The sequence below is a fragment of the Haliotis rufescens genome, unplaced genomic scaffold (assembly GCF_023055435.1).
Source record: "Haliotis rufescens isolate VD_foot unplaced genomic scaffold, xgHalRufe1.0.p SCAF_12, whole genome shotgun sequence".
Classification (NCBI taxonomy): Eukaryota; Metazoa; Mollusca; class Gastropoda; order Lepetellida; family Haliotidae; genus Haliotis; species Haliotis rufescens.
Genome location: NW_025963802.1, coordinates 33,413,057 through 33,436,869, shown reverse-complemented (window position 1 = coordinate 33,436,869; position 23,813 = coordinate 33,413,057). Strand labels below are relative to the sequence as shown.

The 23,813-nt window shown below is 40.0% G+C and overlaps 1 protein-coding gene across 1 annotated transcript in view; it reads right to left on the bottom strand.

Annotated features, from left to right (window-relative positions):
* LOC124112455 (vitamin D3 receptor-like) overlaps window positions 1–14,720 on the bottom strand; it is a 169,807-nt gene extending 155,087 nt beyond the window's left edge. The window contains exon 1 of the mRNA XM_046472563.2: window positions 14,652–14,720. The gene's annotated coding sequence lies outside the window, so the exon portion shown is untranslated. The remainder of the gene's footprint in view (window positions 1–14,651) is intronic.
* Between the last annotated feature and the right edge of the window lie 9,093 nt (window positions 14,721–23,813).

The following is a 23,813-nucleotide window of genomic DNA, read 5'->3' as shown; positions in this document are numbered from 1 at the left end:
CAGTTTGGATTTGTTGACTGGTATTTCCGGTGTTACGTGATCGCGGTGATCAGTCAATAATGTTTTTTGAGATAGGGAAAAATTGTGTCATTGAGAAAACTTGAGTTTTTAAAAATGTAAGTAAATTTTGGGAGCAATGCTTTACCGCGCTATAACCGAGTTAGCGCTCTATTGAAGGGCGCAATAGCATGGGAACACTGAGGTCCTGCTATATGATACAATATGGAAACACAACCGGGTAATAATCTCAATTAGCAGCTTCTTTCCATGTTTATAAAAAACATCAAAACATTAAAATAGCGACAAGGCACTGTTGCTCACTTGGCATACACAGTACTATGACCATCAATGATTCAAGCCGTGGCCACTTGTACAATGATTTACGATTTATAAAAAAAACATATACATTGAAGTCGAAATTTCACGCTATACCATGTATACTGAATGACGTCCAATCTCATTAAAATCAGATCTTAGTTCTCGCTGCCGCAAAACAAAGATCTGAGGACATCCCATTACGGGTCACGTAAGACCGACCTTTCGCAAACTCTGACCGACCAATGGAATTACTGACAAGAAGTTGATATTAGCAAGTCAGAAGGCAGCTTTCTCGTGCTTTATGGCACTAATTTCAAATTGGCGACTACGCTTCGAAACATATTTTGACAAATACTCGCTTAAAAATTTGAAACCTGAACAAAAGAGCATTCTCGAATGGCTGATATATGGTCTAGATTGTATAGATTCAGTCGTTAAGCCCGTAACTATCGTTCGGAATACCCCGTTTTAAAATTTTCGAAGCTGCATGATAAGAAATCACATTCCAACTGTCACTTTCATGATCTGGTAAGTGACACTCTGATTGGTCGGATGAAAGGTCGTTCTAACGTGACCCCTAATGGGATGTCCTCAGATCTTTGTTTAGCGGGAGCGAGAAATAAGATCAGATTTTAATGAGATGGAATGACGTCAAAAAAAGATTAATAAGATATCAACCATGCATTAGATGTTTAAAAATCGGAAGTCCTTTTTTCTGATTCCCATTGACATGCTTTCTCTCTCAAAATCGGACAGGAGAGGAGTCTAGATTTTATAAAGCTGGTCAGTCAGTTTTGCTGTTTAGTAATATTCTGTCTGGAGCTGAATATGTTAACACCAAGCCAAGGCCATTTACAGCATCAATCATGTAAACGATGTCTAACGATGAGAACAGCTTGCATTTGTGAAATTAGGTGAGCTGCATCATACAACTGATCTTTGTGACACAGTTTCAGTGTGTCCGGAGCCCAGGAAGACTGGATTAGGGAGATTAACATGATTAATTAACTTAGCAATGACAGGAAACTGGTTAAGTCAGAAAGTAAATAGGATATTGACCTATGCAGTAAAGAAAGGGGTCAGAATAGGTCTTCAGCAACCCATGCTTGCCGAAAAGGGCGTCTAATGGGATCGGGTGGTCAGGCTCGTTGACTTGGTTGATGCATGTCATACTAAGTATCCCAATAGCATGGATCAATGCTCATGATATCAATCACTAGATTTGTCTGGTCCATACTTGGTTATTTCAGACTTTTTGCTGCATATAGTTGGACTATTGCTGAGTCAGCGTAAAACAAAAAAACAACCTGTTTTTTGGTTGCGCAAATGACAAACCAATATGGAAAGATTGGAGAGCTATATTATACTCTTGAAACAAAACCTACTCACGCTTTAACGTAAGTTAAGTTCTCTCAGTGTGAAGGAACAACATAGCCGATCTTATATTTCTCAGAGATCAAACAAAAGGTAAACCGGTGTGGCTTTTAAGTGGCTGTGTGACCAAACAAAGAAGAATTTGTATTTGGATAAAAAATGTGTACAATGTTGACAATATTTACCAATTTACACATACAAATGAATCAACATGATAAAACACTCATTCTTTGTCCACATCACTAGTCTGCATGAATACCAAAAAATAATAATGCATTCGACGTAATAAGCGCCCAGGGTGCTCTCAAAATTAGAGTTGAAAGATCGTAAATAGCTGTTTTAGTCTACTAGTCCTTTTAATGATAACCTATAGCAAAACCCTTAAAAATGGCAAAGTTTTACTAGTCCTTCACACCTTAACTATTGGGCAATTTGGTGAGGACTATAGTACTAGTGCCAATTTCTAACGCTGATGAATACCAAAAAATAATAAATTACGTTACATAAAAAGGACATTCAAAATGCGAGACTCCATTCTCCAAGTTAAATGTCATGGCACTACATTACTATTAACCCGGTAACATTTTCAACTCCCTGGGGAGTACACAAGACAAGCCAGTATTCAGAGATACATGAGAATGAATTTGCATGAAATCTCCACACTAGAGAACTACAAAAGAACCCTGTTTATGCAGACAGTTCTCTGCCTAATTGTCTGGATTAATGAGTGAGTGAGCCAGTATTCCAGTTATATCTCAGCGTGTCAGCTTAATGTGGGAGGAAAGCCCGAAGTGATGCAGGTCTCAGATGTTTACCACTTCTGTGAAACCCACGAGCATGGTGCTGACAAACCTAGAAACATAATTGGGGCGAACCTGAGGATTCGAACCCACAATCATAGGTTTCTGCACAGCGAATCGCGGAACCTTAGACAGCGGCCACCCGTGGCCCCCTCGATTAATGAAGATCAAGAAAACAAATCAAAGAGCAATGTACCTCCATACCTAAAAAATATGTAAGCATTCGAGGCAGTAAGCATCCAGAATGTAGGTTTTCCAGATTAGCGAAGTTCCGACTGAAAAGTCTGCAGTAAATTTCATTGTTTAAAGTTAATCAATAACACAACAAAAAACATTCTCTGCACACTGTGCACAATCTTTTTTATATGCTCAGCTTTCCCTGATGTTCATGCACTGACGAAGCTTGAACACATGGTACAGAGACAGGTGGTGTGATGTTGAAATAGTAAATCATGCTTGTGTCATGCGTTGTACATATTAGTCATATAAGTGTCGTCTTTTCTTATCTCAGTATTGGATTGCCAAGGCAGTGAGAGAGTGAGTGAGTGAATATTGCTTTATGCCGCATAAGCAATCCGGCAGTTATCCATGACGATTGTCATGGCAGTGCAGGCATGTTAAATAAAGATCACGTGTATATTCCAGGAAGTGAGTGAGTGAGTGAGTGAGTGAGTGAGGTGGGTTTTGAGTGAGTGAGTGAGTGAGTGAGTGAGTGAGTGAGTGAGTGAGTGAGTGAGTGAGTGATATGGATTTAACACTGCTTTGAACAACTGTATTCCAATTATATCACGGCATGTCAGTTTAATGTAGAAGAAAAGCCCGAAATGATGCAGGCCTCAGATGTTTACCGTTTCGGTGAAACCCACAAGTACGAGTATGGTGCTGACAAACCTAGAAAGCATAATCAAGGTGAACTGGGATTCAAACCCACCATCATCGCTTAAACATATTTAAATAAAATCTAGATCTTCATCATTTTAGTGTATACCATGTAAAAAGTAGTCAAACAATGAAGAACTTCAAGTTGTTTTATAATGATAGAGCAAATAAAATATTCATGACACTTTGATGGCGTGGCATTTATGTTTTGCATTCTGTATTTTCCGTTAAATTGCATTACAAGATACAGAAATCAGGTATGCTGGTCTGACTGCTTCACTGACTAGAGAATTTAGAAGCCTCAGATTGGCTGTTTAAAAAGATCAGCTGATGTGTTCAGACAATACTGCACTGGAAGCAAACAAATTTGAACAGCCCCTTTTTGTTTGTTTGTTTGTTGTTTAACGCCACACTCAGCTATAAGTTTAACGCCAGACTGCAGCCTTTAAATAATCGAGTCTGGACCAGACAATCAAGTGATTGACATCATGAGCATCGATCCACGCAATTGGGATGCGATGACATGCATCAGACAAGTCAGCAAGCCTGACCACCTGATCCCGACAGTCGCCTCTTACAACAAAAAATATTTGCTTTTTACGGCAAGCATGGGTTGCTGAAGACCTATTCTACCAAGGATCTTCATTGGTCTTGTACATGATGTATATTTTTACAATGAAATCATGCCATCCCACGTATCAAGTTTGACAACGATGTTTTTTAAGTATCATACTTGACTAGAACTACCATTAATCCCTGAAGAAGCATGGGAAGTCTTGACCCAGCTTTTATTCAAGCTTTGTTCAAGGCAGGCATTAATTCTTTTCAGAAATCTGTGTGCATCAACATTTTTCTAATTATTTCAGCTATTTGTTTTTTGATGCTTCCCAAAGTGTAAGGAAACCTCATTTCCTTCCAGCCCAATCCCCCTTAAAACTTATTATTTTCTTCTTTCAGTTCGTCTGTTGATCCATCATTTCTTTATCAAGAAACTACAGCAAACAAAGGCTATGGAACTAAAATTGGTAACTAATCCAAGACTAGTAAAAAACAGGAAGAGTGAGTGAGTGAGTGAGTGAGTGAGTGAGTGAGTGAGTGAGTGAGTGGGTGAGTGAGTGAGTGAGTGAGTGAGTGAGTGAGTGAGTGAGTGAGTGAGTGAGTGAGTGAGTGAGTGAGTGAGCTTTTAACATTATTCCAGTCATATCACGGCGTGTCAGCTTAATGTGGGAGGAAAGCCCTAAGTGATGCAGGTCTCAGACGTTTACCACTTTGTTGAAAAGCACAGGTATGGTGCTGACAAAAACTAGAAACATAATCGGGGCGAACCGGGTTTCAAACCCACAATCATAGGTTTCTGGTGTGATGCAACTCTGCACAGCAAATCGCAGCGCCTTAGACGACTGGGCCACCCGTGCCCCCTGGAAGAATTTGTGACATTTGCTCTTACCATTCAGCAGATTACAATGCTCTAGCAGCCCTTCTTGTTAACTAGTGCAAATATAAAATAAAAAAATAAAAATTTCTAACCCTAAAAAATAGGTCTAAAACATCTTCTTTTGGATATTTTCATTTATATATACATTACGTTTATAACGAACACACTTATAACAAACTGACAGATATAACGAACTGATTTTTGGTCCCGTGCATTTGCTGTATATATACTGTATATATGCTTTTAACGAACTATGGTTATAACAAACTAACATTTGTTGTCCCTTTGAGTTCGTTATAACCATATTTTACTGTTAATAAGGAAGAGAATTATGGATGTCAACTTCTTTATAATGAGAAACACAATATTTCGGGGTATATATACATGCCATGAAGCACAGACCATATACCGTATTCGACGTAATAAGCGCCCCGCTCTAATAAGCGCCCACGGCGTTATTTGCTAATATATTGGCTAGTGAACGATCCCAATTAGCACCCTTTCCGATTGATCATCGCGTATAATACGCACTCGTGTGTTATATGCACCCTTAATTATGGGCAATTAAATTATGGAAAAAAAATATCTCTCGTATATAAACATTTCAGGCTGTCAGCATAAGCCACGAAATTTACCTTTCAACTCTGTTTTTTCTAATGAGAGCCCCCTATTTCTAATTTTGAGAGCGCCCTAGGCGCTTATTACGTCGAATACGGTATAAGTGCCTGTAAGAACAACAAAAGTAATAAAAAAGGTGGAAACTTAACAAGGAAAGCCAACAGTTAATTGGCACTGAGAGGTGTTTAGCAATGAACAAATGGAAGCCAACACTTAACAGTTACTTAGCGCTGTTGATAGGTGATAGCAATGGACAAATGGAAGCCAACACTTAACAGTTACTTAGCGCTGTTGATAGGTGATAGCAATGAACAACTGGAAGCCAACACTTAACAGTTACTTAGCGCTGTTGATAGGTGATAGCAATGAACAACTGGAAGCCAACACTTAACAGTTACTTAGCGCTGTTGATAGGTGATAGCAATGAACAACTGGAAGCCAACACTTAACAGTTACTTAGCGCTGTTGATAGGTGATAGCAATGAACAACTGGAAGCCAACACTTAACAGTTACTTAGCGCTGTTGATAGGTGATAGCAATGAACAACTGGAAGCCAACACTTAACAGTTACTTAGCGCTGTTGATAGGTGATAGCAATGAACAACTGGAAGCCAACACTTAACAGTTACTTAGCGCTGTTGATAGGTAATAGCAATGAACAAATGGAAGCCAACACTTAACAGTTACTTAGCCCTGTTGATAGGTGATAGCAATGGACAAATGGAAGCCAACACTTAACAGTTACTTAGCGCTGTTGATAGGTGATAGCAATGAACAACTGGAAGCCAACACTTAACAGTTACTTAGCGCTGTTGATAGGTGATAGCAATGAACAAATGGAAGCTAACACTTAACAGTTACTTAGCGCTGTTGATAGGTAATAGCAATGAACAAATGGAAGCCAACACTTAACAGTTACTTAGCGCTGTTGATAGGTGATAGCAATGAACAACTGGAAGCCAACACTTAACAGTTACTTAGCGCTGTTGATAGGTGATAGCAATGGACAAATGGAAGCCAACACTTAACAGTTACTTAGCGCTGTTGATAGGTGATAGCAATGGACAACTGGAAGCCTGGATTAAATTAAAATGAAGGAGTGGGTATATACATGTACGTTGTGTTCCTCATAATAAAGAGGTTGACTTCCATAAATTCTCTTCCTAATGTGTATCACTTTCAAATGCCATTCAAAGACTTCTGCTAATGCCTGACATTCCTTATTGATACCTGCAAAGAAATGAAATAACCTTGAGCCAATGTAAAAAGAGTCGAAAGCTTGAATGTTCTACATAGGTCCAGGTCTCCAGGCCTGATGTCGCAACTATTCACTGCACTCTGCCTCTATTGGTGTAGAGGGGCGGTTGGGTAGCCTAGTGGTTAAAGCATTCGCTCGTCACGCTGACAACCCGGGTTCGTTTCCCAACCTGGGTACAATGTGTGAAGCCCATTTCAGGTGTCCCCCGCCGTGATATTGCTGGAAAGCGGCGTAAAACCAAACTCACTCACTCACTATTGGTGTAGATGTGAATAATGTAATCCAAATTTATGGGTTCTAAATAAAATAATATTGTTTGTAAAGTTCATTATGTCTCTTAGTTAATGAAAGGGGAATTAAGATAATTTCTGATAATTTTCTCTCAAATATAATAATTCTGCAAAAGGGCTGCCACAAGTCAATGTGAAGGAGTTGACAAAAAGGTTGGGGACAGATGTTGTCACAGACCGTAATTTTACTTAATTGTATTTCAAACTTTTTATGTGCTCTAATAGAAATATCCTTACATAACATAACTATAAAAGTGATTAAAAATTACCATTGATTCCAGCAGACTGGGCCTAGGAACACACTTTTATCAATATTTGGCACATAATCATCTATAAAATATAGCAAATATGTAGTTTAATGCTTATATTTGTATTAAGTGTCAGAATCAAGTCTTTCCTAATATATGACCAAATCTGATAAAGATTTGAAAAATAGTTTTGAAATTAACCATACCAGGACATGAATGCTACTCAAATCTGATAATGACACATATCATTTCATCAATCCATCATAATCAATTCAATATTCAAACCAATGCTTGAAATCATGAAAACTGAACAATTCCAACTCTTAAATGTATTCATTGGTCAAGCATTAATCTTTTTTCACTTATTGCAAAGACATTGTTTTTAAGACAAGCTCTGCCTCCTCACTCCACAGAATGCATTGCTACCAAAATTACTTCTAACATTTAAAAATAGTCCAAGTTTTACCAATTTAATTATTACCAACAAGACAATAATATTCAAACAATCTCCAAAGAAACAGATTCCTAATGCCTTCATGTCAGTAAATCAAAATTTGTCACACCCATCAAACAGTTTGAGAATCTGGTCAATAATTTGTGCGGTAATCCTCCCTCTAAAACAAGCACCTGCTCGGTGCTTAGCCTTACGTTACAACATCCTGAACAACACAGACAGCATGGATGTCAAACATTCTCAAGGCATCCGTGACCACTTAGACCATACACCATGTTTAATCCACAAAGGAAACACATGATATTAAGAAGAGAAAACAGGTCTACAGCAGGGCTGTGCACTCTTTCCCTGTTAATTTATATACACTTGCTGACAAACATGACATGTTCCAAAATGCCAATGAATTGTTTTGGGCTACTTAATAACCTGTATTGTGACTAATACAATGGCATAATTATCACCATACTGATTATTTGTTTTCTTATATGTTATTTTAAGATAAATATAAGCAAAAATTGTCATCAGGAAATACTGTTTTATGTTATGACCTTGTTTTCTTTTACTCGGTGAATGACCTACATGGAACCTCGTTAATCGGGACAGTATCGTTCCTATTGAAATCATCCGGATTAACAAGGGTCCAAAATAACTAAACAAGCATACAATAATCATTTGGTTACATAAACATGTTTCCATCAAGAGATGGGGCTTCTGGACAAACAGGGTCCGGACTAACAAGGTTGCACTGTAGTAAAATGAATAGATATGTTCCTATTTCGTTTTACAGCACCACTTAATTAATTTATGCATAATCATGACATTCACCAATACTGTATGTATTTAGACAAATTTATGCATCTGTTTGATAAATTTATTGGACCTGGGTGCAACCTGGTTTTGTATCGTGTAACTAGGTTTTCATGGCAACATGCACCGGCTGCAAGTTAAATCAAGTTCCTTAAGTTGAGCCCAGAGTGCTCAACATTCAGTTGGTTCGCCCCGATTATGTTTCTAGGTTTGTCAGCACCATATCCGTGCTCGTGGGTTTCACCGAAGTGGTAAGCGTCTGAGACCTGCATCACTTCGGGTTTTGCTCCCACATTAAGCTGACACGCCGTGATGTAACTGGAATACTGTTAAAAGCGGCGTTAAAATCGAACTCACTCACTCTACATTCAGGTCCAGACCAACAACAAATACGCCATGACTTGCATTATTTCTAGCCGTTTGATTATCTCTCTCAGTGTTGCCGTTTACCGGTAATTACCAGTATTTTACAACAAAAAAATAGGCTGGGACCGGTAATTCAGTTGACCTTATAAACTTTGCTGATGAACAAAACATGGGCGATATTCATGTAAACATATTTTTTTAACAAAGTCAGCTTGTCTGTTACCCTCAGGGTTTCCCCTTGTCTATTTTCAGTGCAAGGAAAAAACATTTTAACTTTTCCTCAAGGTTAATTATCCATTTGCAGCGACTTCGTCTCGGAATATTAAAAGAAATGAGAAAATTGTGACTGAAGTTTGTGTGAATGACATGTAGATCTAAGTCAGTTTTGTTGAAAGTTGGGACCGACAAAAATTAGGGGGGACTGGTAATTCAAAAGCCAGCGGGAACTCTGTCTCTAAAACAGAAAAGTATGTTTACAGTGAAAGGTTTCATATTGGCCTTTAGGGACATCTAAATTCCAGACTTTCTCGCTTCTAAACTTCATTAAGCTTCTGGAAACTTCTTTATAGCACAGATATAATAAAAGACTTTGTATGGGTACTTGTATACTCAAGCACAGCCTGGTACAGATGGACCAAGGTAATGTGTACTTGACCAGGGGAGATAACTCAGACAATAACATATTTACATCCGCAGATGTTGCAGACTGGAAGAGAGATTGTTTCATGTCTTGGTACAAATTGACACGACAACTTGTCAATTGTGTGGCATATTGATGTGTGGTGCCTTGTTTACTTGACAAAATAACACACCATACTCTTGTCCCAACAAACTTTCCTGGCATCAATCAGTCAGCTCTGTGATTGGCAAGACAGAACAGTCATGAATGTGACACCTGATCCATCACAACAAGCAACACACGTTTCAGGCAGGGTGTTAACAATGACAAGGTCAGTCGTGCAAACTATTTCCACAAATAACTGACAAAGTACTGGTATTTTTTAAAACATACACAAACAATAGCAATTTTACCAATGAAAAGGAAAGAGGCGACAGGATTGGGTCGTCAGAATCGCAGACTTGGTAGGTGCATGTCATCGTATCCCGATTGTGTGGATTGATCGTCATGATATCAATCACTGGATTGTATGGTCAAGACTAGATTATTTACAGACCGCCATCATATAGCTGGAATATTGCTGAATGCTACATTAACAACAAACAAACAAACAAACAAACAAAAAGCGGCTGTTCAAATTTGTTTGCTTCCAGTGCGGTATCGTATGAACACATCAGGTGATCTTTTTAAACAGCCAGTCTGAAGCTTCTAAATTCTCTAGTCAGCAAAGCAGTCAGACCAGCATACCTGATTTCTGTATCTTGTAATGCAATTTAACAGAAAATACAGAATGCAAAACATAAGTGCCACGCCATCAAAGTGTCATGAATATTTTATTCTTGTTTCTGAGCCAATTGGCATCTACAAGGGAGGACCATGAAAGGAATCTATTTGTTCTTAGTGGGTTTTCTTTGTTAAAATCGAAATCTTTGAGTCAATGTGACAAAGAAGGGAAACCAAATCCTTTTAGAAAGCTGAAAGCCGCTTGACTCCAAAACCCAAGCATCCTTCATTAAGAGTGAATGGCCAAAGTTGACTCAGGGTTTCAGCTGACGTGACCTACAAAAGGGTTGTCAGATCTTCATGACAAGATGCCATCATACATATGAGTGAGCGAGCGAGTTATTTAACACTAGAGCTGTGTATCGCCTGGTATCTTGCAATACAATGTGTATCGCGATATGGACTGTCAATACCACTGGTATCACAATACACCAGAACAAATAATGAAATCACTGAAATACAACTCTTTATCCTCTTGCTTCACACATTTATTTATTATTAACTCAAAAACAAAAACTTGTTATGGACAAAAAACAAGAACAGAACGGTTTTAAATGAAGGGATGGTTATTAAATGTAATAGTTAGTGGGCCTGTCCTCTATCACCATGCCTTTATGTTCTGCCATTCCCATGTTGAAACATTAGTCCATAAAATCATTAGTGACATTATGATTTATGGATAATGCCAACCTCACTTATTTGCAAAACTGCATTCAAATAATTTCACATAGCCACAAGAGCCATGGTTTCTTTGCATACAATGAAAACAATGGAACAATTACTTTATACTTTCCCATCAAACCGGAAGAAAAATTTGTAATACGCATTAAAAATTACTGAAAATATTTTCGCAAATATCTGGGCCTCTATCATGTCTTTTGGTTAAATATTCTATTCTTTTTGAAAAGATGATAATTACCTGAAGATGCAAGTTAAGACTATCCATCTCAACAGATGCTAAACGAGTTCAGGTGAGTAGAGTGTGTACCACAATTCTTCAATATGTGATTCGGGCGGTCGGGTAGCCTAGTGGTTAAAGCGTTCGCTCGTCACGCCGAAGACCCGAGTTTGAATCCCGACATGGGTACAATGTGTGAAGCCCATTTCCGGTTGCCCCTGCCGTGATATTGCTGGAATATTGCTAAAAGCGGCGTAAAACCATACTCACTCTAACAAGCTGCGCTATGACACTTCTGCCATTATGAGATGTAACTCGATCAGTTCCTGTCCTATTTTTAGTATCGATGATATCGTAGATGTAGGTTAATCATTACAACCCTACTTAACACTCGCTGACTTCGTTGATGCAATTGCCATCAAATCCCAATTGCCTGGATTGATGCACATGATGTCAGTCAATGGATTGTCTGGTCAAGACTCGATTATTTACAGACCGCCGTCATACAGCTGGAATGTTGCTGAGTGCGGCGTTAAACAAACAAACACACACAACACAGTATACCAGTCATATCACGGCATGGAAGCTTAAACATGTTAATATTGAAGGAACACCTGAAGTGATGCAGTTCTCAGACGTAAACCACCCGTTCAGGGTGAACCAGGATTCGAACTCATTATCATAGGTTTCTGTCGTACCAAAGGGATGAAAGTCTGCCCAGCGAATTACGATGCCTCATACCCCGTTCACATGCACAACATTTACTAACATAAGTAATTTTGCGTATGTGTAACTATACATATGTGCGTTTATGTAAATTTACTATGTGTTCACATGAAAAGCATCTTAGGTGTGTAAATAAAGTATGTAAATTGTGTAAGGCAAACATATTTGTAAGTCTGTTCACAACTTTAAACCCCAAACTTTTGCGTGAAACAACATGTGTTTGATTTAATTTGTACACAAAGTTTTAACTCCTTGAAACCCAAAAACACACCGTCCTCTCAACTCTGTATATATACGCATAAAAGTTGGCAACTGTTGACAATTTGTTTGGTGTTGGCAAAAGAACAGATATTAATTAGATCTTCCTCATATGTTGACATAAACTTTCACATTGCAACACACAGTGCAAATTTACATTTACATTTGCACCTGCTCCAGACATGATGCAAATTTGCTCCTGGTGTACACACATGAGAAAACGCGTTCACATGACAAGTATACACACGTATGTATTTCTACACACAAATGCACATATACACACATTTGTATAGAGGCCAATGTGAACAGGGTATTAGACAAATGGGCCACCCATGCCCCATACCTATAATAGTAAAAGATCTGATCTTAATGAGACTGATAATATCCCTAAGCTAACACATCCACTTCTTATCTACATACATACATTTTCTATGTTAAACACAGGGTAATGTCCTTATAACAGTCATAAAATGTAGCGTATTAACACCAGTGTGCAGTCACACATGAGAATTTCTCAATAATAATACACTCAATAACATCAATATTCATAAACATAACATCAGGTCCAACATGGTGGCATCTGAAATGTATTCATCTTAAACATATCACATGACATTGGTATTTTTTTTATGCAGTCCACGTACATATCACGATTCTTTATAATTAGGTGTTAAAGAATTCATTAAACGTTTGTAAATACTGTAAATCATGAAATTAATGCGTCTCCAAGAGAATGGGACCGCTGGTCCCTAGCCAAAAATGTAACTCAATATGAATGCGACACCCCCCTCCTCCCAAGCATCTAAACAAAACGTCCTCTGTCAGGTTTACAGGAGAATCCTCACTTTAATCCAAACTTACATTAAACTAATCACACACCAAATAGCACCGCTTATTAGCACGGAGTAGAGTACTTCCGCTAAAACAATACATGCGTGCTGGCTCGTGTCGGCCTTTGACACAGTCACAAAGAACAAAGACACTGTGTTGCGTGGGTGGTGTCTGTCTGGACTTGCAGGTGTGATCAGTGATGACATAAGTGAGTTGAACTCTTGTCTTGACCCCAGCAGTGAAAATTCACAGGACGTAATTAATGTTTGAATGACATTGATAAACAAGTACTGTTACAAGTTCTGCTCAATAAACAGTGATGTGGAAAACATAGTTGTTTGTTTTCAGCGTATGTCTAAAATGGTATTTCTGCTATCCAAAATGTCTTATTGTTGATATAAATGCAATGTTTAATAATGCGAGCAAAGACCACTCGAATTTTTTGCATTTAATTCACGCTCACGTTAATTTCAAGATTTATAGTATTAAATGAAAACTTTTGATCATATTTTGTGGCTATGAAAACAATAGTCATCATTACCGTTATCACAATTATCATTATTATTATTAGTAGTAGTAGTAGTAGTTGAAGTAGTTAAAGAAAAGGGATTAAAGTGACCTGTCCCCACCATGATAACAGAATCCAAGGTCAATCACTGCTACCAGCATGACATCCTCAGGCTGTCAGCATGGGGCACATTTGACCTTAATAACATCAAAACATTGCCCATTCTCGAAGCCCTTCAATTGCAAAAGGAGATTTCTTTGTTTGAAACACGACTCACTGATTGAGTGAAGCAATATTATGCAATCGGACTTGTAAAACTCTGGGGTCCTTGTCATACCTCTTAAGTTAAAAATGGAGGTTGGTATATATAGCCCTAGGAAAACTTCGGACACTAAATCATAATTTTGTTTGTACTGATATTTGGATTTGGGAACAGACTTTGTTTGATATTAAACTATCATCAGATCTCTCCTAATACTACTACTATAGTACTGTATGTAAAAAATGGTTAAATATTCTAATTAAACATAAATATGAATAAATAACATTATCATGGTAAGTCATTTTCCACTAGGCCTATAAATGTTTATAAAGCCCGTCTCACATGGGCCTAGTCTACACGTATTCACCAATAACATGTCAGTGAACATTTCAGTGTCAAATGTAAACACAATATGACAACAGACGTAGATCTAGAAATAGGTTAACTTGACTTTCACTGTTGTAGTAGATCATTCATTTCACAAATCGCACGTCGTAACAACCAAACAACAGATAATTTCATTTACTAAAAATAGCTCTAGATCTACTGTACCCAAAGAAATGGTAGACAAGATTTTGATGATCCACAGCTGACAACATTTGCGAAAGTATATAATATGACATGTTGATGAAATTAACCCCAAGAAAGGAGATGTTGCCGACACGGTCCTTATTCTAATACATAAGATGAAACATTTCTTTCCCGACTTCTAGAAAACACACTGTCAGACATGTGGACGAATAACAGAAAATGCGGAAGGATCCAACTGACGCGAAATGTACACACCTTGATGGAATGCGAAATAGGACCGTCATCAGATTCTGCTTTCTGACACAAGTGACATAGAAGGACAATTATTAGAAACTCCGTGTTAAGACACGGAGCGCTAAAAGGGAATCGAAATGAAACGACACTTACCTGAAAATACACAGAAATGATGGTAACTTGGCACACGCTCAAGCTTACGTCGCCATATTACAAACGACCTTGACCTGGAAATAGGGTCATGGGGTCAGCGATGTGTAAGGTCACGGGAGTGCTTCAGGGAAGAGCGAAAGGGGCACTCGGCGTTTATTGATTGCGTGTTTAGTTTCAGATGATGATTGCAATTTACCGAGCGACATAGCAGGAGGGAATGGTTATTGATCATTATATATAGATAGATCTATATAAAACAGGTCTCAATATAACAATCAAGTCGATCTTTCTCGAGTTCCATTTGTCAAGGCAAACACACGATTTCAAAGCTTGTAACTGAACGCGATGTTACTGTATAGGCACTTCCCCAAACCTCGGCTCTTTGATCAGCATTTAGAAATTGGGAGAACATGAATACATGACACCTTTTTTTATGGATAAAAACTTCTTTTTATTTTTTGTACGACGTTTCAGAAATAGAATCTATACTTCTTGCTCCTTAAGTAATCGGATGTTTGTTTGTTTGTTGTCTTTGATAAGCATTAAGAAATTGGGAGAACATGAATACATGACACTTTTTATATGGATAACAACTTCTTCTTTTTTTGCACGACGTTTCAGAAATACTTCTTGCTCCTTGATCGATCGGGTGTTTGTTGTTAACGCCGCACTCAGCATGATTTATATAAACCAACTATATGACGGCGGTCTGAAAATAATCGAGTCTGGACGAGACAACCCAGTGATTGATATCATCTGCATCGATCCACGCAATTGGGATAAGATGACATGCAACAACCAAGTCAGCAAGCCTGACCGCCCGATCCCGTTAGTCGACTCTAAATTAGGACAAGCACAGTCACCTTTCACGTCAAGCCTGACCGGGTTGCTGAAGACCTATATTCTACCCCGGATCTTCACGGGTTCCATCATCAGGTGAATGCCTAGTGAATGCCAAGTGAATGCCTAGTGAATGCATTAGGTATTCAGAGGATGAAGGAGCAAGAACCAGCTATGTACAAAGATAAAAAGAAGTTGCTATTCATAAACACTTTTTAAGTGTCATGAATTCATCACCTCATGTATTGTTAAATAAATATACGTACTTGTATAAATGTCCAATACCGACGCATTTGTTGGTGATATGCTCCGTACATCAATTCGTTCAACGATCATTTGTGGCATGAATTAAATATAAAAACAACTCCGATATATAATTGGACACATATATACTATATGACCAATTTATTTATTATTTACCCATGGCGTTCAACATTGTATTGCGTATACATAGCTCCCAATTTGGGGTACTTCTCGTTAATTTTTTACCTGTACCTTTCTATCCTTGCTTCCTTGTTTGATTATTTTCAGGAAAATTGGTTGGCGCCACATCAAACAGTTTTATTATTCAGAATAAACGTACTGTATGTAAAGGATAATTAATGTGCATATTAAAACACAACGCGCATAATAAACGGTTTGCATAACACAGGTGAAAGCCAACTAGTGCATAAGTTGACATTATATATATGTCATTTTGCCCTTGTCATTTATGTTCGTTTGTTGTTGAACGTTGGACTCAATATTCCATCCATGTAACTGTGATCTGTATAAATAATCGTTCCTGGGGATATATAGCGTGTTCTGTTGTTTAATTCTAGGCTATTTCGCCTTAAAACAAAGAAATTTAATAAATCTCTTTCATTTCATTGACCCCGACGTGGATTCCAGAATCGGATCGAAGAATGAGTGATGGGTGGATGAGTGAGTGAATGAGTTTAACGTCTCTTTGAACAGTATTTCAGTTATGTCAGCTTGATTTGGCAGGAATGCCCGAAGTGATTCGAGTCTCAGACGTTTACAACTTTGGGTGAAAAGTCTAGAAACAACAATGGCGAATCTGGGATTCGAACCCACGATCGTAGCAAATATGTCCCTAGCAACCTAAGGGACGCAACTCTGCACAGCGTATTGCTGCGCCTCAGACAGCTGGGCAACGTGTGTCCACATATGAACAGCTTGCCTTGCTCCAAGGCTGCACTGAAAGCAAAGTCCATGGATGTGTTGTAATTCTATCCTCCTAATAGGCAAGTCTACATATGTGGACAGTACATCTAAGGACTCCAGTCTCTTATTAGTTTTAATCATAATTTCTAGACTATGTAAATAATAAGAACAAGTTGTCCCTATAAGAGACTGGAGTCCTGTACTGTCCACATATCTAGACTTGCCTATTAGGAAGATAGCATTACTACACACCATAGACTTTCTTTCAGTACAGCCTTGGAGCAAAATAAATAAATAATAATTTACAAACAGATCCTAGAAAAATTCTTAATTTCTGGTGCTGAGGCAATCTACACTTGCCAAACCATTCTAGACTTGAGTTCGACTCCTTTTTTAATTTATTTTCCTTGGGTCTAGGAGGCAGATAAGTCGGCTCGGTGACTCGGTTGATGCGTGTCATTCAACATCCAACATTTTAAAAAGGGAGGGGTCGAAAATATCAAAGTACCCCTGGATCACCCCCCCCCCCCCACACACACACACACACACACACACACACCCCAACCCCCACACCCCACACCCCACACCCCACACACACATCCTCTGAATCCGCCTATGGTTATAATATCCCATAGCGTAGACTGTTGCTCATAATATCAATCACTGGATTCTCTAGTAGTTCAGAGTCGATAATTTACAGGCGGGTAGCCTAGTGGTTAAAACGTTCGCTCGTCACGCCGAAGACCCGGGTTCGAATCCCGACATGGGTACAATGTGTGAAGCCCATTTCTGGTGTCCCCCGCCGTGATATTGCTGGAATATTGTTAAAAGCGGCGTAAAACCATACTCACTCACTCACTCACTCGGGTGAACAAGGTGACGCATGTACTGCGCACAACCCACACAGTCCGGAACCCAGTTCTCCACGCTGCATCCGGATGCGACGTGGGAACGTGAACAACATGCGTATTACGGAATTACTCATATGTAAGTCAATGAATATAGCAAAGGCGGAAGCAGTATTCACGCGTCACAAGGAAACACCAGTATTCAGAACACGCCCTACTGTTTCGTATATGTTGATGCTACGATTTTCCAGTTCAAACTGAAATGAAACTATAGTATAATAGTAATATTCTGAATGTATTGTATATTTAATTAGTTATTTTCTTTATAAATGGGCTGTTGCCGTGACCATGTTTCTTGGACGTAACGTGTCAATATATGTTTGTTATGTGTGCGCGTGCGTGTGCGCGTGCGCGTGCGTGTGCGTATGCGTATGCGTGTGCGTATGCGTACGAGCGCGTGTGCATGCGTGCGTGTGTGCGATAACTTTTTTAATATTAACCTTTGAATGTTATCCTTTATTTCGGGCATTAAATATATTTTTATTCTTATAGGTCCAGTCTATTGGTATTTTTTAAACCAAAGAGTAAACTTTTTATCAACATAATTCTATTTCAGATGCTGTTTCAGGTGACTTCTATAATGTGATGCCCCAAGTGTTTCACACAGAGAACAAGAAAATAGGGATGCAGAGCATCAAATCTCGTCGCATCCGTAAGCCTCAGTGGGGGCACGGGTGGCCCAGTCGTCTAAGGCGCCGCGATTCGCTGTGCAGAGTTGCGTCCCTTGGACTCGCCAGAAACCTGTAATTATGGGCTCGAATTCCGGTTCGCCCCGATTATGTTTCTATGTTTGTCAGCACCATACCCGTGCTCGTGGGTTTCACCGAAGTGGTAAACGTTTGAGACCTGCATCACTTCGGGCTTTCCTCCCACATTTAGCTGACACGCCGTGATATAACTGGAAAAATGTTAAAAGCGGCGTGAAACACACACAAACTCGAATATGTACCTCCGTATAGAACTACCTGTCCTGTAGGTTTATCCCACTTCATATGAGTGGACTGTAAGTGGGTTAAACTGGTTAAACGCCAACATCTATAGGCACCTTACTAGTTGATGTGACCCGTGAAGAATTGACCCGTCTTCAGCAATCCATGCTTGGCGTAAGGGGTGACAATGCTTGTCGTCAGACGCGACTAACGGGATCGGGTGGTCAGGCTCGCTGACTTGGTTGATGCCTGTCATCGTTTCCCAATTTAGCGGATCGATGCTCATGATATCAATCACTGTATTGTCTGGTCCAGACTCGATTATTTACAGACCACCGTCATATAGCTGAAATATTGCTGAGTGCGGCGTTAAACAACAACAAACAAACATATTGGTGTATGCGCAAGTGACAAAGCAATACGGAAATATCTGAGAATAATTATATTTTTGAAACAAGACCTACTCAAGCATGAACGTAAGCTAAGTTCTCTCAGCGTGAAGGAATGACACAACCAATGTTACATTTCTCAGAGAAACATGGCGGTCGGGTAGCCTAGTGGTTAAAGCGTTCGCTCGTCACGCCGAAGACCCGGGTTCGATTCCCGACATGGTGACCCCCGCCGTGATATTGCTGGAATATTGCTTAAAAGCGGCGTAAAACCTCACTCACTCAGAGAAACACTGAAGGGTTTATACGTTTGGCACCAGACACAAATCCTACCTTTAGTTGATATTTATGCCAGAGAAGCGCAAAAACTGAAAATTGTTTATTGCTGAATAGCAAAAGACACCAGTTCATACCGATATTTGAACGCAGTCCACATTGTTTTGCCTTGGAAACGCAACATCTGAAAATATAAATACGAAGAATCCCCACAGGTGACAGTTCAGCGCTTGTTTGAATTTCGTGCACACATGTCTAGTATGGAACAGTTTATGGGTTAACTCCCGGAAATAGGCCCTACGTCCATATGATCATACGTCCAGCGTGTTGCCTTGGAAACGTAAACAATAATTTGTTGTTACATTTCTGTAAAGAAAAGGTATCAGTTCGGCTCTTGTCTGTGTGTACACAGTTTCATAATTAATATTGGATAGCTAACGGATTATGCACCATCATTTCCATATGAGTCCGACTTTTTGGCTTTGAAGCAAGAAATGATAAGTTTTATGAATTAAAACAATCCTGAGTAATAGAGTGAGTGAGTGAGTGAGTGAGTATGGTTTTACGCCGCTTTTAGCAATATTCCAGCAATATCACGGCGGGGGACACCTGAAATGGGCTTTACACATTGTACCCATGTCGGGAACTGAACCCGGGTCTTCGGCGTGACGAGCGAACGCTTTAACCACTAGGCTACACGAACGCCCCCTTGAATAATAGAAGATTCTGGGAAAACTTTGTTGGTGTGTATCATTTTCCCCCTCCGAAGCGAACCCTGCTCTATTTCATACTACCGTAAATCTTAGAATAAATGCAAGTTCCAACGACGCATAGAACAGACAACGAGCAGCGGTCCTTGAAATATCGTTGATACAAGACAACAACACCCGCCTCAGAAAAACACCGTTGACATGACAACAAACTAAAGCGTACGTAAAATGTCTTGTTCAAGTTGTCTATAAGGAAAGGCAAAATTACCTCCCTCTTGTTAGTGTGATGAAATGTCCTATGTGAATGTGGAATTCTAGGCGTCCTAAAAAGCATAATTGAAATTGAATTTTGAAAAATGGATTCAATAGATAGAAAACATGTCACGTGAAACCAGGAGATAACACACACTTTGAACAAACTGGCAATGCATTTCCCTTTCGGCTTCCCATAAGTCCCCTCGGCCAAAATTATCGTCCGTCGCCAAAGACCCCAGTCAATTCAGACGCCCTGTATTTATAATACCTTTTATAATGTATGTTTTAATATATTCTTATAATTATATCAATTTTGTAAATTAGATTATTCATCATGCAGAGTCCATGGGTTAGTCGGCTTCGTTAGATTCTCCTTACCAGGCAACCAGCCTGTCTTTGGTGTTACACCTCAGCAGCTTACCATGGGCGACAGGCCACCTTATCTGGATAACTGTGTGCTCACAGCGCCAAAAGGTTCAAGGACTGTGTGCGTACAGCGCCAAAAGGTTCAAGGATTGACTGCTCACAGCGCAAATAGGTTCAAGGACTGTGTGCTCATAGCGCTAATAGGCTCAAGGATTGAGTGCTCACAGCGCCAATAGGTTCAAGGATTCAGTGCTCACAACGCCAATAGGATCAAGGATTGAGAGCTCACAGCGCCAATAGGTTCAAGGACTGAGTGCTCACAGCGCCAATAGACTCAAGGACTGAGTGCTCACAACGCCAATAGGTTCAAGGACTGAGTGCTCACAGCGCCAATAGGCTCAAGGATTGAGTGCTCACAGCGCCAATAGGTTCAAGGATTCAGTGCTCACAACGCCAATAGGATCAAGGATTGAGAGCTCACAGCGCCAATAGGTTCAAGGACTGAGTGCTCACAGCGCCAATAGACTCAAGGACTGAGTGCTCACAACGCCAATAGGTTCAAGGACTGAGTGCTCACAGCGCCAATAGGTTCAAGGACTGAGTGCTCACAGCGCCAATAGGTTCAAGGATTGATTTCTCACAGCGCCAATAGGTTCAAGGATTGAATGCTCACAGCGCCAATAGGTTCAAGGATTGAGAGCTCACAGCGCCAATAGGTTCAAGGATGGAGTACTCACAGCGCCAATAGGCTCAAGGACTGAGTGCTCACAGCGCCAATAGGCTCAAGGATTGAGTGCTCACAGCGCCAATAGGCTCAAGGACTGAGTGCTCACAGCGCCAATAGGCTCAAGGATTGAGTGCTCACAGCGCCAATAGGCTCAAGAATTGAGTACTCACAGCGCCAATAGGCTCAAGGATTGAGTACTCACAGCGCCAATAGGTTCAAGGATTGACTGTTCACAGCGCCAATAGGTTCAAGGACTAAGTGCTCACAGCGCCAATAGGTTCAAGGACTAAGTGCTCACAGCGCCAGTAGGCTCAAGGACTAAGTGCTCAAAGCGCCAAAAGGTTCAAGGATTGAGTGCTCACAGCGCCAATAGGTTCAAGGATTGATTTCTCACAGCGCCAATAGGTTCAAGGACTAAGTGCTCACAGCGCCAATAGGTGCAATAATTGAGCATTCATAGGGTCAATAAGTTCAAGCATTGAGCGCCCATAGGGTAAACAAATTCAAGCTTTGAGCACTCACAGACTAAAGGAGTTCAAGGATCTGCTCATAGGGTCAACATGTTAAAAGAGTAGGTGCGTACAACGCCATACAATGGTTCTAAGGAATGGGCGCTCACAGGGTCAGTAGGTTCAAGGTTGTAGGGTTCACAACGCAAATAGGTTCAAGGATTTAGCGCTCACAGGGTCAATATGTTTCAGGAGCGCGTGCTGACAAAGTCCACATGTTCACAGTCTGCCATGCATGGTCTATAGCTAGATAGATAGTGAGTGAGTGGGTATGGTTGTTGGCCGCTATTAGCAATATTCAAGCAATATCACGACAGAGAAACCAGAAATGGGCTTCTCACACTTTACCCATGTGGGGAATCGAACCGAGTGACGATATATATACATCGCTATTGACTTAACCATTGTTTCCGTTGTTGAATGTTTCTTGAAACTGAATCGAATAAACTTGAATATACAATGGTTAAGTCAATAGCGATGTGACCACCACGAATATGCTTTGTGTGTACGGCATAGTCAATACCACCACTTAATGGTTTGTTTCTGTCTATATATATATAGGTTTGTCAGCACTTAACCCATGCTCCTGGGTTACACGTTTGAGGCCCGTGAGGATCCGGGGTAGAATTGGTCTTCAGCATCCCATGCTTGTCGTAAGAGGCAACAAACGGGATCGGGTGGTCAGGCTCGCTGACTCGGTTGATGCATGTCATCGTATCCAATTCCGTGGATCGATGCTCATGACATCAATCACTGGATTGTCTGGTCCAGACTCGATTATTTACAGACCGCCGTCATATAGCTGGAATATTGCTGAGTGCGGCGTTAAACAACAGACAAACAAACAAACAAACAAGCCACAGAGCCTGACTCCCCGGTCCACTAACGACCATCATATAGTTTGCTGGACACCTATTCTGCCCCGGGTCCACACGGCACTATTTTCATGAGTAGATGATACAAATAAATCAAGGCAAACGGAAGTGCAATATGAATATCGGAAGGCCAAATGCCTATGGAAACACCCCGAGGGAGCGAACTTTATTTGAGTGAGTGCACTGCTGCTAGCAATACAGACAGCAAGACTCCGGCCATATCCAAGCCGCCAGTAGATAATCACTCAGTCTGACGAAACGCTACCTGCATAAAAAATTACATATAAGAATATCGGTTCCGTGTTTTTTGTTCTTTTCATTCTTTAGAAAGATCGACATACTTCACCAGTACATTTTTGCTCCAATGAGGCCCATAGAACATATTCAATGCTACATTAAATAGAACAGATATGCAATTATATTTTTCAGATTATTACATAATACATGACAATACTTACACTATTAACTAAACTGCTGAAAAAAGTGCCACTTAAGGTATATAGTGTCTAGTAACTCTGTGTATTGCGATAATTTCTTTCCGCTGCTAGTAGCACAGCGATGCCGTTAAAGTTCATTCGTGACCAACTCGTGTTATTCCGGGAGAAGCCGAATATCTTCTTGCATGTTACGGAAAGGAGCGAGTGGTGACGAATGGATAAAGTTATGACATCACAGCGGTATGCAACGTCACAAAGCGATGACGTCATAGAATGTTTCCAAGACGGACAAGACAGAAGTGTCATTAGCAACCGTGTTGGTCTTTGCGGCATCACATGCGATTCATCAGCTCTTCAAAATGAAAGCTTTACAAGTTGAAGGTTTGGGTGGAGGAGATACCCCGCATATAGAGACGGGAGGAGACGCCCCTTGGAGACAGTCGGGGGTGATGAAGACGATCAACGCCATCTACAAGGTAAATAGCATCAGATAACCCTTAGTCCTTTTGTTGACCTTTCTAGTAAGGGTATGTTATATAAAGTAGACGCAAAACCTGTAGTATGGACCTCGTTTGTCCGGAAACCTAGGAATCCGGACGAATAATGAGGGTGATAACTACAGGGCGTTACACAACAGCAATCTTTTGTAAATAGGAGTTTTGTTATTCTTAACGAATTCACTAGGAGCAATCAGTCCGAATTGACGAGGTTATACATTCCATTTCTTGGATATTCCTTTTTATTATATTCTTCAGCGTGAAAGACTGTTTGAAA